The sequence below is a fragment of the Choloepus didactylus genome, chromosome 9 (assembly GCF_015220235.1).
Source record: "Choloepus didactylus isolate mChoDid1 chromosome 9, mChoDid1.pri, whole genome shotgun sequence".
NCBI lineage: Eukaryota > Metazoa > Chordata > Mammalia > Pilosa > Megalonychidae > Choloepus > Choloepus didactylus.
This window is the reverse complement of record NC_051315.1, coordinates 18275839-18291812: the sequence shown is the minus strand read 5'-3', so window position 1 is coordinate 18291812 and position 15974 is coordinate 18275839. Positions and strand designations below refer to the sequence as shown.

The 15974-nt window shown below is 40.0% G+C and overlaps 1 protein-coding gene and 1 pseudogene across 2 annotated transcripts in view; one reads left to right on the top strand and one right to left on the bottom strand.

The window, feature by feature from the left end:
* DPP10 (dipeptidyl peptidase like 10) overlaps positions 1-15974 on the top strand; it is a 689331-nt gene that overhangs the window by 208323 nt on the left and 465034 nt on the right. The gene's annotated exons all lie outside the window — the stretch shown is intronic.
* Positions 1993-2922, bottom strand: LOC119544459 (annotated as a pseudogene).

The window sequence follows — 15974 nt, the reverse complement described above, 5'->3', positions numbered from 1 at the left end:
CATACTGCCTCAGCACCTGTTCACCCGGATATGCTCTGACCATTTACTTTTGTTTATAAATATTTGGTTTTGATGCCTTTCTATCTGAGCAATTCAAATCCTAGATCTGCTGGATAATTCCTTGGCCCCATCATCAACCAAACATTTACACTAACAGCTGCTTCTGAATCTGTCTTTGGCAGCTGCCTCTGTGCACATTATTATTCTATTAACAGTTGTTTTTAAAGGGTTAATCTCTAAAATCCATCCTGGTGCAGATGATCTCTGGTGAAAATGAAAATGGGAAGTAACAAGGTCTATATTAATTAAAAGGTCCATTAAGGGCTCAGTGCCAAAAGTTGGATAGATGAAAGCATGCCGAGTGCACAGGGCCAGAAACTTAATTGCACCTTTCTTTAGCAAGTGTTCTACCAACTTCACTTCTCAAATATATGACCTTCCCTTAATTTTGTGCTAATGCATAAAATGAGGGTTCTGCTTGTCTTTGTACTTGCCATTTGCATGACATATATGCATGCCTGGCATAAGTGGAGTTTGCATATATATGTGAAAGTGGGGTTTCTAACCTGATGTCAGTGGAAAATAAATCAGGTTGTGATAGATAGGTCTATCTGTGTATTTATGTCTATGTAAATAGAATTTCATCCCTATTTATTTTATTGGCCATATTGTATGAGAATATTTACAATGAGATTTTAAAATGGTAGTATTCAAATTCTAGAGATATGGCCACTTTGTACAGCTTCAGAAAACCATTGCAAAATTCTGAAAACAAAACAGTAAACTTGAAATCGTTTGTGTTTGCCTTGTATCTTGAGAATATGAAGCTAATTAGACTGCAAGGTATCCTTCCAAATTTGAAATTATATTTTGTGCTGGCAACTGGATTGCATTGCAGAATATGTTGCAATGGAATGGGCACCCCAATGGCTTTTTCTTAGCCAAGTCACAGAGGTTTTGGTGGATCCAAAATTGGTAGCATGCAAAAGGCAAACCACCCTTTCTGGCTCCATGGTGCGGAGCACCCTTTGGAATTTCAGGGGAGGGTTAATAATCAGGTATCCTTCCCTAGGTTCCGAAAATTTACTGATTCTGGTTTCATGCCCATTTTAAGTAGAGAATGACTCAGCTGTAAACTGGTGTCTTCCTTAGTGAGTATCTAATGCAGCTGCAAAGAAACATTGAAAGCATGGCTGAGTCTAGCCAAAGCTAGAGAGAAATTGATAATACATTCCAAAATATACTGTGCCTTGCTCTTCTTTAATAGTTTCCTATCTTTACCCTTCCTTGTATTGAGTACATAGCTACTAATCTATTCTTGTGTGTGTGTGTGTGTGTGTGTGTGTGTGTGTGTGTGTTTTGTTTAAAATGGAAAGTTTATTTGCTCAGTACACCAAATAGGATGCAAGCACTGTCATGACAAATATACAGAAATATGCATATCAACGTAAAACAGTAACTTAGTTTACATGAAGGAAAATCTCTTTAAATGTTACGGCGACATATTCCCTAGAAGACTCTTTTCTTCAGTTAAGTTTATTATACATTTCAATAAAATAATGGTGATAATGGAGTAAGTCGAAGTTAGCTTGTGTGAATTTTCCTTAAAAATAAAATTCCAACTCTTATTAATCCATGCCAGTTAAACACTATAACTGAATTTTCAAATAAGTGCAAAAGGAGAGAGAGGAGTTACTTACCATTTTTTTGTTTGAATAGTCCAGAGAAAAATGGTTACTACACGTATAGCAGACAAACTGTTATGACTGATTGATCTAACATAGTGTAGCACTGAATTTCAGTCTCAAGTTATGCTAACTGCTCATCATTAGTATGGCACATTTTGGTCCATGATGTGGTTTAATGCCAACTAGATCCCAATTTGTTACAGAAACACATAGATTACTGCTACTTTTTTGTTTTTAAATATATATATATTTTAAAAAGCCAGGTATACTTCCACATACCAAGGCAGGTTTTCTGAGGACCAATTTACAGAAAGTAGTCTGGGGTATGCTGGGTAACATGAGGCTCTCCATGGCGAGGTGCTGGGTCAAACTGAAGGAAGGAATATTTTAAAATGTCATCCAACTCCATGATAGCAGCCTGGTTCCCACAATGGTAACAATAATTGGGTGTACTAAAGATAGTAACCACATTCTGATCATGACGCCAATTGTACCCCTCCATTACAAGTTGGTGAGCACGAGAAACCAGTGTGAGGCCATTGGCATGGTTAAATGTTTCAGAAATGTCTTGTTCAGATGTGTAGCCAGCACCACGTGGAGAAATGCCCCACTCACCACGGTCATCTGGATCCGACCACAACAGATCACACATTGGGTCCGCGTGTGGCACTTCTTGTAAATGATCCAGGGCTCTTTTATGATCCCATGTATCTATGGATGGAGAGAGGCCACCATGGAGGCAGAATATCTGTCCATCTACTAAAGCTGTAAATGGAAGATAATCAAACAAATCTGTGAAATATTTCCAAACACTGGCATTTCCATACTTTCATAGGCAGTCATCACAAAAGCCATAAACTTGGGTAATTTGTCGGCTTTCATGGTTTCCTCTCAATATTGTAATGCGCTCTGGATAACACACCTTTAATGCCACAAGAAGAGTCACAGTCTCTACAGAGTAATAACCTCTGTCAGCATAGTCACCCAAGAATAGATAGTTTGTGTCTGGTGAATTCCCACCAATTCTAAAGAGTTCCATAAGATCATGCAATTGGCCATGAACATCTCCGCAGACGGTAACGGGACAACAAACCTCTTGCTCATTTGATTCTTTTGTTAAAATTTCCTTAGCCTTTTCGTACAGGGTCCACACTTGGTTCTTGTTAAGCTATTTACACTCATTCAGCTGCTCGACCCACTGGTCCAGCTCCTTGGTGAACGCCTTGTCTTCCATGGTGGCCTGCTCCCCTTCCCTGCCTCCCCCCTCACCCACTTCACGCCCCTGCCCCGGCGCTCTGAGCGCTGCTCCCCTCTCCCTTCTCCCCTCTCCTGCTGCCGCCTCGGCCACCGCCAGCTCCCTAATCTATTCTTATACTGAATAACAAGAGGGTTGGGAAATGAATCATGTCCCCACAAAAGGCATGTTCAGGTCCCAAAGCCTGGCCCTTTGGGTGTGAACCCATTTGGAAATAGAACTTTTGAAGATATTATTAGTTAAGGTGTGCCAAAACTGAATGAGAGTAGGCCTTAATCCAAAATAACTGAAGTCCTTATAAGCAAATGAAATTGAACATGGAAGGAGGAGTCACAGGGAGGAAGTGGAAGCTGGGAGTCAGTGACAACCCAGAAGAGAAAGGAGAGGCATCACCATGTGACAGAAAAGCCAAAGACAAAGGGATCGCCAGCAGCCAGCCCAAGAAACCACAGTCTTTTGGAAGAAAGCATTGCCTTGCTGACATCTTGATTTTGGACGACTTCTAGCCTCAAAACTGTGAGCCAATAAATTCCTATTGTTTAAACCAATTCATTGAGTGTTTTTGTTTTAACAAACAAGAAGCAAAGACAAGAAGCTAGGAGAATCTTCCCTAGATGTTCCAATACTTAATATTCCATTAATTCAACAATCAATCATTTAATTAAATCACAATTTATGTACTTCTCATATGGCATAATTTACTAATTCTGGTCCTATAAGATATGAAAAAAAAAAAAAAATCTCTGCTCACTGAGAACTTGAAGGCCTTTGTGGGAATCTGACCAACAAAAAGGCAATAAGAAAGCTTTATTCCAGTCTCGGCGATACCAATACACAGGGAGGTATGAAAATCCTAAGAACACCCACAGAATCCAGACCTGAGAAGGAAAGTTCAAGTCAAGGAACTGCTTCAGAAGAAGGCACACTATGACATTCTACAGGTCTTTTTATTTTGTAACATTTCAGAAAATTCTGTCAGTCAGATAGAGCCCAATTCTATTATTTCCATCCATGCTTCCTATGTAAAATCAGTATAATCTTATCATTAGCCTTTTTCATGAAGTATGGATGTTGGACACAGCAGTATATGTTTTTAAATTTAGATGGTCCCTTGTGTAAATATGTCAGAGAGCCCCAATATAGATGTAGGTCTTCAAGTATTAATTTCTTGGTGCTGTATTTCATAAGTTACCAAGGGCCCCCTAGAAAAAACAGAAGATCCCTTGATGCACACCCCCAAAACAAGGGCTTCTTTGATTTGCATATTTATGTCTTTTATAAGGGTTGGGAAGTTTTCCGATTATCTCCACAAGTAATCTTCCTAGCCCTTAGTCTTCTCTTCTCCTTCTGGGACACCAGCAAGTCTTACATTTGTGTACTTTGTGTTGTCAATCATTTCCTTGAGATTCAATTCAAAATTTCCATCTTTTTTCACCATTTAGTCTTTTATGTGTTTGAATTCAGTTGCATTTTCCTCTAGTTCACTTATTCTTTTGCCTCTTCAAAACTACTGTTGTGTGTCTCTAGTATATTTTTAATTTAACTAGTGTATCTTTCATTTCCATAAGATCTGCTGCTTTTCTATTCTTTCAAATTCTTCTTTATGTTCTTCTAGTGTCTTTGTGTTATCCTTTATCTCTTTAGCCAACTCAATGAAGTTATTTAGGAGATTTATTTGAACATCTTTGATTAATTGTTCCAAATTCTGTTTCTCTTCTGGCTTTTTAATTTGGTCATTAGGCTTGGCCATATCTTCTTGCTTTTTCATGTGCATTGTGATTTTTTGCTGGTTTCTTGGCATTTGATTATCTTGATAATGTTGTTTTGAAAGTTGATATCCCTCGCTTATCTAAGATGTAGTTGTTTGGGTTTGCATTGAAGTCTTCTTTGGCACTTGGTTTGTCAGTAATACTCAGATCATCCAGGGCCAGGACCTCATATCAAAGGTGCAACCCTTTTGCTGGTTTGAATCTGTTATGTGCCCCATAAAAAGCCTTGTTCTTTAATGCAGTCTTGTGGGGGCAGACCTATTGTGGGTGGGATATTTTGATTATATTGTTTCCCTGGAGATGTGACCCACTCAATTAAGGTTAGGAAGTTTAATTAGATTATTTCCATGGAGATGTCACCCCACCCATTCAATGTGGTTCTTGATTAGTTTACTAGAGTCCTAAGAGAGCTCAGGGGCAGACACAGACCCAGACACTTGGAGATGCAGACAGAAAAACATTTGGTGATGCTCAGCTAAGAGATGAATCCCAGAATTTGCCCCAGAGAAGCTAAGAGAGGACCCCCAGATGCTTAGAGAGAAATGCCCTGGGAGAACAAGCAAGCAGGTACAGGAGCTGAAAGAGAAAAGCTAAGAGAGACAGAAGCCCAGAGGCAATTTTGAGGAAGCCATTTTGAAACCAGAACCTGGGGCAAAGAACCAGCAGATGCCAGCCACATGCCTTCCCAGCTGATGGAGGTGTTGCAGATACCATTAGCCTTACTTCAAAGAAGGTATCTGTGCTGGTTTGGATGTATTATGTCCCCAAAAATGCCATTATCTTTGATACAATCTTATGTGCGTAGGAAACATATTGGTGTTGATTGGGTTGGAGACTTTTGATTGGATTGGAGACTTTTGATTGGATGTTTCCTTGGAGATGTGATCATTTAACTGTGGGTGAGATCTTTCATTGGATAATTTCAATGGAGGTGTGGCCCCGCCCATTCAGCATGGGCCTCAATTAGTTTACTGGAGAACTATGTAAACTCTGACAGAAGGAGCAAGCTTGCCACAGCCAAGAGGGACACTTTGAAAATGCATAGGAGCTGAGAGAGGAGCTCCAACTTACAGAGACATTTTGAAGATGGCCTTTGAAAACAGGGTTTTGCTCTGGAGAAGCTAAGAGGGGGCAAATGCCCTAAGAGCAACTGAGAGTGACATTTTGAAGAGCAGCTGTGGCCTAGAGAGAAATTTCCTGGGAGAAAGCCATTCTGATACCAGAACTCTGGAGCAGATGCCACCCACGTGCCTTCCCAGCTAACAGAGGTTTTCCGGATGCCATTGGCCATCCTCCAGTGAAACCATTGAAGGTACCCGGTTGTTGATGCATTACCTTGGATACTTTATGGCCTTAAGACTGTAACTGTGTAACCAAATAAACCCCCACTTTTTTTTTTAATCTTCTTTTTTTTGAGATATATTCACATACCACGCAGTCATACAAAACAAACTGTACATTCGATTGTTCACAGTACCATTACATAGTTATACATTCATCACCTAAAACAATCCCTGACACCTTCATTAGAACACACACAAAAATAACAAGAATAATAATTAAAGTGAAAAAGAGCAATTAAAGTAAAAAAAAACACTGGGTGCCTTTGTCTGTTTGTTTGTTTGTTTCCTTCCCCTATTTTTCTACTCATCCATCCATAAACTAGACAAAGGGGAGTGTGGTCCTTATGGCCTTCCCAATCCCATTGTCACCCCTCATAAGCTACATTTTTATACAATTGTCTTTGAGATTCATGGGTTCTGGGTTGTAGTTTGATAGTTTCAGGTATCTACCACCAGCTACCCCAGTTCTTTAGAACCTAAAAAGGGTTGTCTAAATTATGCGTAAGAGTGCCCACCAGAGTGACCTCTTGGCTCCTTTTGGAATCTCTCTGCCTCTGAAACTTATTTCATTTCCTTTCACATCCCCCTTTTGGTCAAGAAAATGTTCTCCATCCCATGATGCGGGGTCTACATTCCTCCCTGGGAGTCATATTCCATGTTGCCAGGGAAATTCACTCCACTGGGTGTCTGATCCCACATAGAGGGGAGGGCAGTGATTTCACCTTTCAAGTTGGCTTAGCTAGAGAGAGAGGGCCACATCTGAGCAATAAAGAGGCATTCAGGAGGAGGCTCTTAGGCACAATTATAGGGAGGCCTAGCCTCTCCTTTGCAGCAACAGTCTTCACAAGGGCAAATCCTGTGGTAGAGGGCTCAACCCATCAAACCACCAGCCCCCTATGTCTGTGGTCATGTTAGCAACCATCGAGGTGGAGTAGGCCAATACCCTGCATTCTCCACAGGCTCCTCAAGGTGGCTCTACATATTTTTTTCCTTGTTTTTTTTTTAACTTTTTTTTTTTTAAATCAACTATGAAAAATAAAAAAATAAAAAAATAATATTTAAAAAAAAATACAATAAAAGAACATTTCAAAGAGACCATAACAAGGGAGTAAGAAAAAGACAATTAACCTAAGATAACTACTTTACTTCCAACATGTTCCTACTCTACCCCAAGAAAGTTACCTAATATAGCAACATTTCTGTGAACTTGTTCCTATTATACCCATCAGAAATTAACAGACCATAGTCATTCCTGGGTATTCCCAGAACGTTAAATTTACCCACGATAGCTTATCTGTTCTTCTTGGATTATTGTTCCCCCTTCCTTAATTGCTCTCTATTGTTCGTTCCCCTACATTCTACATTTTTCAAAGCTCACATTAGTGGTAGCATATAATATTTCTCTTTTTGTGCCTGGCTTATTTCGCTCAGCATTATGTCTTCAAGTTTCATCCATGTTGTCATATGTTTCACGAGATCGTTCCTTCTTACTGCCATGTAGGATTCCATCGTGTTTATATACCACATTTTATTTATCCACTCATCTGTTGAAGGACATTTGGGTTGTTTCCATATCTTGGCAATTGTGAATAACGCTGCTATGGACACTGGCGTTCAGATATCTGTTCGTGTCACTGCTTTCCAATCTTCTAGGTATATACCGAGAAGTGCAATCGCTGGATCAAATGGTAACTCTATATATTGTTTTCTAAGGAACTTCCAGACTGACTTCCAAAGTGGCTGAACCATTATACAGTCCCACCAACAATGAATAAGAGTTCCAATTTCTCCACATCCCCTCCAGCATTTGTAGTTTCCTGTTTGTTTAATGGCAGCCATTCTAATAGGTGTGAGATCATATCTCATTGTGGTCTTAATTTGCATCTCTCTAATAGCTAGTGAAGCTGAACATTTTTTCATGTGTTTTTTCGCCATTTGTATTTCCTCTTCAGAGAACTGTCTTTTCATATCTTGTGCCCATTTTATAATTGGGCTGTCTTTACTATTGTCATTGAGTTGCAGGATTTCTTTATATATGCAAGATATCAGTCTTTTGTCAGATACATGGTTTCCAAAAATCTTTTCCCATTGAGTTGGCTGCCTCTTTATCTTTTTGAGAAATTCCTTTGAGGTGCAGAAACTACTAAGCTTGAGGAGTTCCCATTTATCTATTTTTTCTTTTGTTACTTGTGCTTTGGGTGTAAAGTCTAGGAAGTGTCTGCCTAATACAAGGTCTTGAAGATGTTTTCCTACATTATCTTCTAGAAGTTTTATGGTACTTTCTTTTATATTGAGATCTTTGGTCCATTTTGAGTTAATTTTTGTGTAGGGGGTGAGGTAGGGGTCCTCTTTCATTCTTTTGGATATGGATATCCAACTCTCCCAGCCCCATTTGTTGAAAAGACCATTATGACTCAGTTCAGTGACTTTGAGGGCCTTATCAAAGATCAGTCAGCCATAGATCTGGGGGTCTATCTCCGAGTTCTCAATCCAATTCCATTGATCTATATGTCTATCTTTGTGGCAGAACCATGCTGTTTTGACAACTGTGGCTTCATAATAAGCTTCAAAGTCAGGGAGTGTAAGTCCTCCCACTTTGTTTTTCTTTTTTAGAGTGTCTTTGACAATTCGAGGCATCTTCCCTTTCCGAATAAATTTGATAACTAGCTTTTCCAAGTCTGCAAAGTAGATTGGTGGAATTTTGATTGGGATTGCATTGAATCTGTAGATGAGTTTGGGTAGAATTGACATCTTAATGACATTTAGCCTTCCTATCCATGAACATGGGATATTTTTCCATCTTTTAAGGTCCCCTTCTATTTCTTTTAGTAGAGTTATATAGTTTTCTTTGTATAGGTCTTTTACGTCTTTGGTTAAGTTTATTCCTAGGTACTTGATTTTTTTAGTTGCTATTGAAAATGGTATCTTTTTCTTGAGTGTCTCTTCAGTTTGTTCATTTCTAGCATATAGAAACATTACTGACTTATGTGCATTAATCTTGTATCCTGCTACTTTGCTAAATTTGTTTATTCGGTCTAGTAACTGTATCGTCGATTTCTGAGGGTTTTCTAGATATAAGATCATATCATCTACGAACAATGACAGTTTTACTTCTTCTTTTCCAATTTGGATGCCTTTTATTTCTTTGTCTTGCTGGATTGCCCTGGCTAGCTCTCCCAGCACAATGTTGAATAACAGTGGTGATAATGGGCATCCTTGTCTTGTTCCTGATCTTAGAGGGAAGGCTTTCAGTCTCTCAACATTGAGTACTATGCTGGCTGTGGGTTTTTCATATATGCTCTTTATCATATCAAGGAAGTTTCCTTCAGTTCCTACCTTTTGAAGTGTTTTTATCAAAAACGGATGTTGGATTTTGTCATATGCTTTTTCGGCGTCTATTGAGATGATCATTTGATTTTTCCCTTTTGACTTGTTAATGTGTTGTAATATATTGATTGATTTTCTTATGTTGAACCATCCTTGCATGCCTGGAATGAACCCCACTTGGTCATGGTGTATGATTTTTTTAATGTGTCTTTGGATTCGATTTGCAAGTATTTTGTTGAGGATTTTTGCATCTATATTCATTAGGGAGATTGGCCTGTAGTTTTCCTTTTTTGTAGCATCTTTGCCTGGTTTTGGTATTAGATTAATGTTAGCTTCATAAAATGAATTAGGTAGTGTTCCATTTTCATCAATGTTTTGAAAGAGTTTAAGTAAGATTGGTGTCAGTTCTTTCTGGAAAATTTGGTAGAATTCCCCTGTGAAGCCATCTGGCCCTGGGCATTTATTTGTAGGAGGATTTTTGATGACTGATTGGATCTCTTTGCTTGTGAGTTGATTGAGGTCTTCTATTTCTTCTCTGTTCAGTCTAGGTTGTTCATATGTTTCCAGGAAATTGTCCATTTCCTCTACATTATCCAGTTTGTTGCCATACAGTTGTTCATAGTATCCTCTTATAATTTTTTTTAATTTCTTTGGGATCTGCAGTTATGTCACCCTTTTCATTCATTATTTTGTTCATATGGGTCTTCTTTCTTTTTGATTTTGTCAGTCTAGCTAGGGGCTTACCAATCTTATTGATCTTCTCAAAGAACCAACTTTTGGTGATATTTATCCTATTGTTTTTTTGTTCTCTATGTCATTTATTTCTGCTTTAATCCTTGTTATTTCTTTTCTTGTACTTGTTTTAGGATTGGTTTGCTGTTCATTTTCTAGCTTCTTTAGTTGATCCATTAGTTCTTTGATTTTGGCTTGCTCTTCCTTTTTAATATATGCATTTAGTGCTATAAATTTCTTCCTCAGTACTGCTTTTGCTGCATCCCATAGTTTCTGGTATGTTGTGTTCTCATTGTCATTCATTTCTCTATATTTAGCAATTTCTCTTGCTATTTCTTCTTTAACCCACTGATTGTTTAGGAGTGTGTTGTTAAACTCCAGGTATTTGTGAATTTTCGAAGTCTCTGATGGTTATTGACTACTAATTGTATTCCATTGTGGTCAGAGAATGTGCTTTGAATAATTTCAATCTTTTTAAATTTATTGAGCCTTGTTTTATGTCCCAGCATATGATCTATTCTGGAGAAAGTTCCATGAGCACTAGAGAAGTATGTGTATCCTGGTGATTTGGGATGTAATGTTCTATATATGTGTGTTAAATCTAATTCATTTTATCAGATTGTTTACGTTTTCAATTTCCTATTGGTCTTCTGTCTGATTGATCTATCTATAGGAGAGAGTGATGTGTTGAAGTCTCCCACAATTATTGTGGAAACATCAATTGCTTCCTTTAGTTTTGCCAGTGTTTCTCTCATGTATTTTGTGGCACCTTGATTGGGTGCGTAAACATTTATGATTGTTATTTCTTCTTGTTGAATTGCCCCTTTTATCAGTATGTAGTGGCCTCCTTTGTCTCTCAAAACATCCCTGCATTTAAAGTCTATTTTATCTGAGATTAATATTGCTACTCCTGCTTTCTTTTGGTTGTAGCTTGCATGAAATATTTTTTTTCCATCCTTTCACTTTCAATTTCTTTGTGTCCCTGTGTCTAAGATGAGTCTCTTGTATGCAACATATTGATGGTTCATTTTTTTTAATCCATTCTGCAAATCTGTATCTTTTCATTGGGGAATTTAATCCATTTACATTCAATGTTATAACTGTGAAGGCATTTCTTGAATCAGTCATCTTATCCTTTGGTTTATGTTTGTCATATATATTTTTCCCCTCTCTCTATTAATATCCTTTAATGTACCCATACCGAATCTGTTTAGTACTGAACCTTTCTCCAAGTCTCTCTGTCCTTTCTTTGTTTCTCTGTCTGTAGGGCTCCCTTTAGTATCTCCAGTAGGGCAGGTCTCTTGTTAGCAAATTCTCTCAGCATTTGTTTGTCTGTGAAAAATTTAAGCTCTCCCTCAAATTTGAAGGAGAGCTTTGCTGGATAAAGTATTCTTGGTTGGAAATTTTTCTCACTCAGAATTTTATATATATTGTGCCACTGCCTTCTCGCCTCCATGGTGGCTGCTGAGTAGTCAGTACTTAGTCTTATGCTGTTTCCTTTGTATGTGGTGAATTGCTTTACTCTTGCTCCTTTCAGAACTTGCTCCTTCTCTTCTGTGTTTGAGTGTGATCAGAATATGTCTTGGAGCAGGTTTATTTGGATTTATTCTATTTGGAGTTCAGTGGGCATTTATGATTTGTGTATTTATGCTGTTTAGAAGATTTGGGAAATTTTCCCCAACAATTTCTTTGAATACTCTTCCTAGACCTTTACCCTTTTCTTCCCCTTCTGGAACACCAATGAGTCTTATATTTGGACGTTTTATATTATCTATCATATCCCTGAGGTGCGTTTTGATTTTTTTTATTTTTTTCCCCATTCTTTCTTTTGTGCTTTCATTTTCCATTCTGTCATCTTCCAGGTCACTGATTCATTGTTCAACTTCCTCTAGTCTTGTACTATGAGTATCCAGAATCTTTTTAATTTGGTCAACAGTTTCTTTAATTTCCATAAGATCATCTATATTTTTATTTAGTCTTGCAGTGTCTTCTTTATGCTCTTCTGGGGTCTTCTTGATATCCTTTGTATCCCATACTATGGTCTCATTGTTCATCCTTAGTTCTTTAATTAGTTGCTCTAGGAACTGTGTCTCTTCTGAACTTTTGATTCGGGTGCTTGGGCTTGGGTTATCCATATCGTCTGGTTTTTTCATATGCTTTATAATTTTCTGTTGTTTTTGGCCTCTTGGCATTTCCTGAACTTGATGGATTTCTTTTAGGATTTGTAGACCAATGGAAGTCCTTATCTCTAATTTATCAGATCTACAGCTTCGTGGAGTACACTTTCTCTAACTAACCAGCAGGTGGCGTCCATCAGCCACCTGTTCTCCACAAGCCAGTTCTCCCCTGCTTTGCCTTTGTGGTGAGTGGGGGAGTGAGTCTTGTGGGGTCCAATTGGTGTACCAAGCTTGCGTGTGTAGTTGGTGTTGCCCACCCTGTATATGGGGCGTGTGTCTGGGCAGTCCGGGAGGGGGGGGTGGCTCTAACAATCAAATCTCCCTGGTGATCCTGGAGTTTTAAAGCTGATGCAATAGTCTAATCCTTCAGTTCAGGGCTTCCAAAGTTTGTCTCTGCCACTGACCCACAAGTCCTTGGTATTGGCATATGGCTCCTGAGACTTGCTAGTGGGTCCCTCTTCCAGGCCGTGTACCCCCTGGTCCTCTGTTGAGGGATGTCTGTGCTATGTCACAGGTGAGTGCTGTCCCCCCAGGGTGGTTGTGGGCTGCTGGCTGTGTAGGGAGGCTCCCAGTCTGCTGATATGATGGCTGAATGGGGCTTTGTTAATTCACACTGCTCCACCTTCCCTATTCTGGGACAACCAGCTGAGGGTGCAGGGAAGGCTAATGTCCATGTCCAGTTTTGTGGTGTGTGCGTGTTATCGGAAGCACTTCCATCACACTGGGTTGTCTTGGGCAGCTCTGTGCTATAGGGCTGGCGACGGGCAGGAGTGTTTCCTGTCCACCAGGATGATGGCTGTGAGCGGACACCCCCCCCTTTTCTTGGGAAGTTGTGGTGTTTAGTGAATTTTCTCAGCCACTGGATTGTTGCCTTTTGTCTCAGAGCTCTCTTAGTTCTGCTCTTGACTTGACCTGCCCAAATTGCAAGTCTTTGAGGCTTTCTGTATTGGGCTTCTTAGAGTAATTGTTTTAGAAAAAGAAAAAAAAAAAAAAGATTAAAAAAAAAAAAAGCCCTCCTCACAGATCTAATGGGTTATTGAAATGCTAAGAGACAAAGCAATTAGGGCCATTAAGGAAAGATCCAGGAGGCAGAGAGATCAGCTTTTCTTCGGGATTTGCATATGAGCGTCTGGGCCTGAGCTCTGCCCTCCCCCTTTCTATGTTCACCAGAACTCCAAAACTCCTCCGCTTTTATTTTGGAGTTTTTCTTGCTGTGTTTTGCTATGCCTGTCTCCTCTCTGCTGGGCTGGCTGCTCTCAGATTCTCTGGTGTCTGGTCTCAGTCTATCTATGGTTGGAGTTTGAGTCAGTAGAATGAGTTTCCGATAAGAGCTGCTACTGCAGTTCTCCCTTCTCCTTCCCAGCACTGACAGCCCGTCCTCCCACAAGCCTGAGCCTGGCAGGGAGGGGCGTGGGTCCCCTGGCCACAAAAACTTACAGATTTCACTGATCTCAGCAGTTCGATGTGTTCATGAGTGTTGTATGAAGTATGCCCAAAGTCAGATTGCTCTGTGGTGTCCATTCCATGCAGTTCCTGGCTTTCTACCTACTTTCCTGGGGCAGTAACTAAAACATACAGCTCACCAATCTGCCATCTTGGCTCGCCTCTCCCTAAACCCCCTTTTATGAAAGCCAATCCATTTCTGATATTTTTCATCCTGGCAGCATTAGAAAACTAAAACAGTATCCTTTTCTTAATGCCTTAATTTGGAGAGTTTTATAGCCTTAGTAAATTTGCAACCTAACAAATCCCCTGTATAAAAGCCAATCCATTTCTGTTATTTTGCATAATGACAGCTTTTGCAAACTGGAACAACCCTTTTTGGAAGTCTGTTAGAGACTGGGCAAAAAAGCAGTTTGCCAGGCTGCACTTTCTCTGTCATCCCAGAAGATAGCACTCTTGGGCCACCTCTTCCCACAACCCCACCTCTTCCCTTTTGTGGCAGCCCCACTGGTCAGGAACCTGACCAGGCAACAATCCAGTCAAAGCAGCAGGTCTCTATGCCTGATGGAAGCTGCCAAATCCATGAGTGGAGGTGAGCACTGTGCCCCTTGGCTGAGACTCCACTTGGGGGCCATTGTGTCTGGTGATTTCCAGGCATTGAGATACCTTGGGCTGGGGGACTGAGAGGTTCAACTTACCCAGCCAGCAACTGGCCCAGGAGTGCTCTTCTTTCCACTGGCCAGCAAGACCTGGGTTTGTTTTAGGGCACAGCTTTGACAGTTGAGTCATCCATGTTTTTCAGCCAAATTAGTGGTGAATGCAGAGGATGTAAACCTGCTCCAATGGGCCTGAGATTGGGTCTGGAAGGGCTTTGAAAAGCCCTGTAGTTCCCCTACACTTTCCTTACCAGCAGATGGCACTGTTCAGTGACTTAATCATCCTCAGAAGATGTTTACCTTCTGGAGCTCAGACTGTATTTGAGCAGGTGTGGCTGAAACTGCTGGGTTCCTCTGCACTCAGTTCACTGGCCAAAATCTCAGTGTGGGGCTGTCTTCCACTTTACTTGTCCAAAAGATTCCCCCAGCTGTCCCAGTCTGCAGTCCTCCTCCAGGCCAGGATCGGGTCTCCAGTCACTGTTTCTTTCAAGGGTGGGAGATGGGCACCTAGACTCAGGAATGGAAACACTCTCTCAGTCCATGTTTTCTCAGACTCTTCATCCATCACTGATCTAGGCCTTGAAATATCCTCCCCTGTTCCCTGAGTACCCAAACAGTTTATTTGAATATTTTCTGCCTGGCTACTTGCTCCTTTTAGGGAAGATGTTATAGTTCCCTCCCTGATCTTCCATTCTGGAAAGTCTTCCTTGCTGCCCTTTTTTATTCTGCCCTCCTGAGCAGCTCATGTCCTGCTGTGGCTCCCTGTGGGCTTGGGTCTCTGTATGTAGATATAGGTGGGGATCTGTCTTACTTGCTATGAGAGATTGCTTTTTTACATTTTTTATTGTGAAATATAACATAGATACAGAAAAGCAATAACTTTCAAAGTACAATTTAACAAGTAGTTAGCAAATTTCAAAGAATGTTATGGGTTATAACTCCACATTTTCAGTTGTTCCCTTACTGTGAAATATAACATATATACATAAGGGTGATAAATTTCAAAGTACATATAACAAGTAGCTTCAGAGCAGACTTCAAAGAGTGTTATGTGTTACAGTTCCACCATGTGTATGTGTGTCTGTGTGTGTGTGTATAGTATTTGTAATCCTTTGTTAAATCCTATCTTGTCTGTTGCTACCCCTCCCTCATGTTTGATCACTGTCTCAGTCTTCAAGGATATTTGGGCAGTGACCACCCTAACTTGTGCATATTGAAAAGGGCTGCCAGCATTATTGTGAAGGGGGAGGCATCTATTTGAAGTTCTTGAAGAGGCTGTTGCCTCTGGGTTTTGGGACTTATCTGGTGTAGGAACACTCTGGAGGATTTAAGTTTCTGAAAAATAAACTTAGTATGTGAAAACTTTGTAGAGTCTCAGATAGGTACCTAGATATTTTTTAGTATTTGGGGAACTACTGTTTACTTGGGCTTGGCATACATTGGCCATCTGGAATATCTAGCTGAAGCTTTCATAAGCGTAACCTCCAGGAGAGCCTCGTGACTATTTGAAATCTCTTGTCCACTGAAACCTTATATTGTTACCTTTTTTTCCCTCTGTTGGTCAGGAAGTATTCTCAGTCCCTC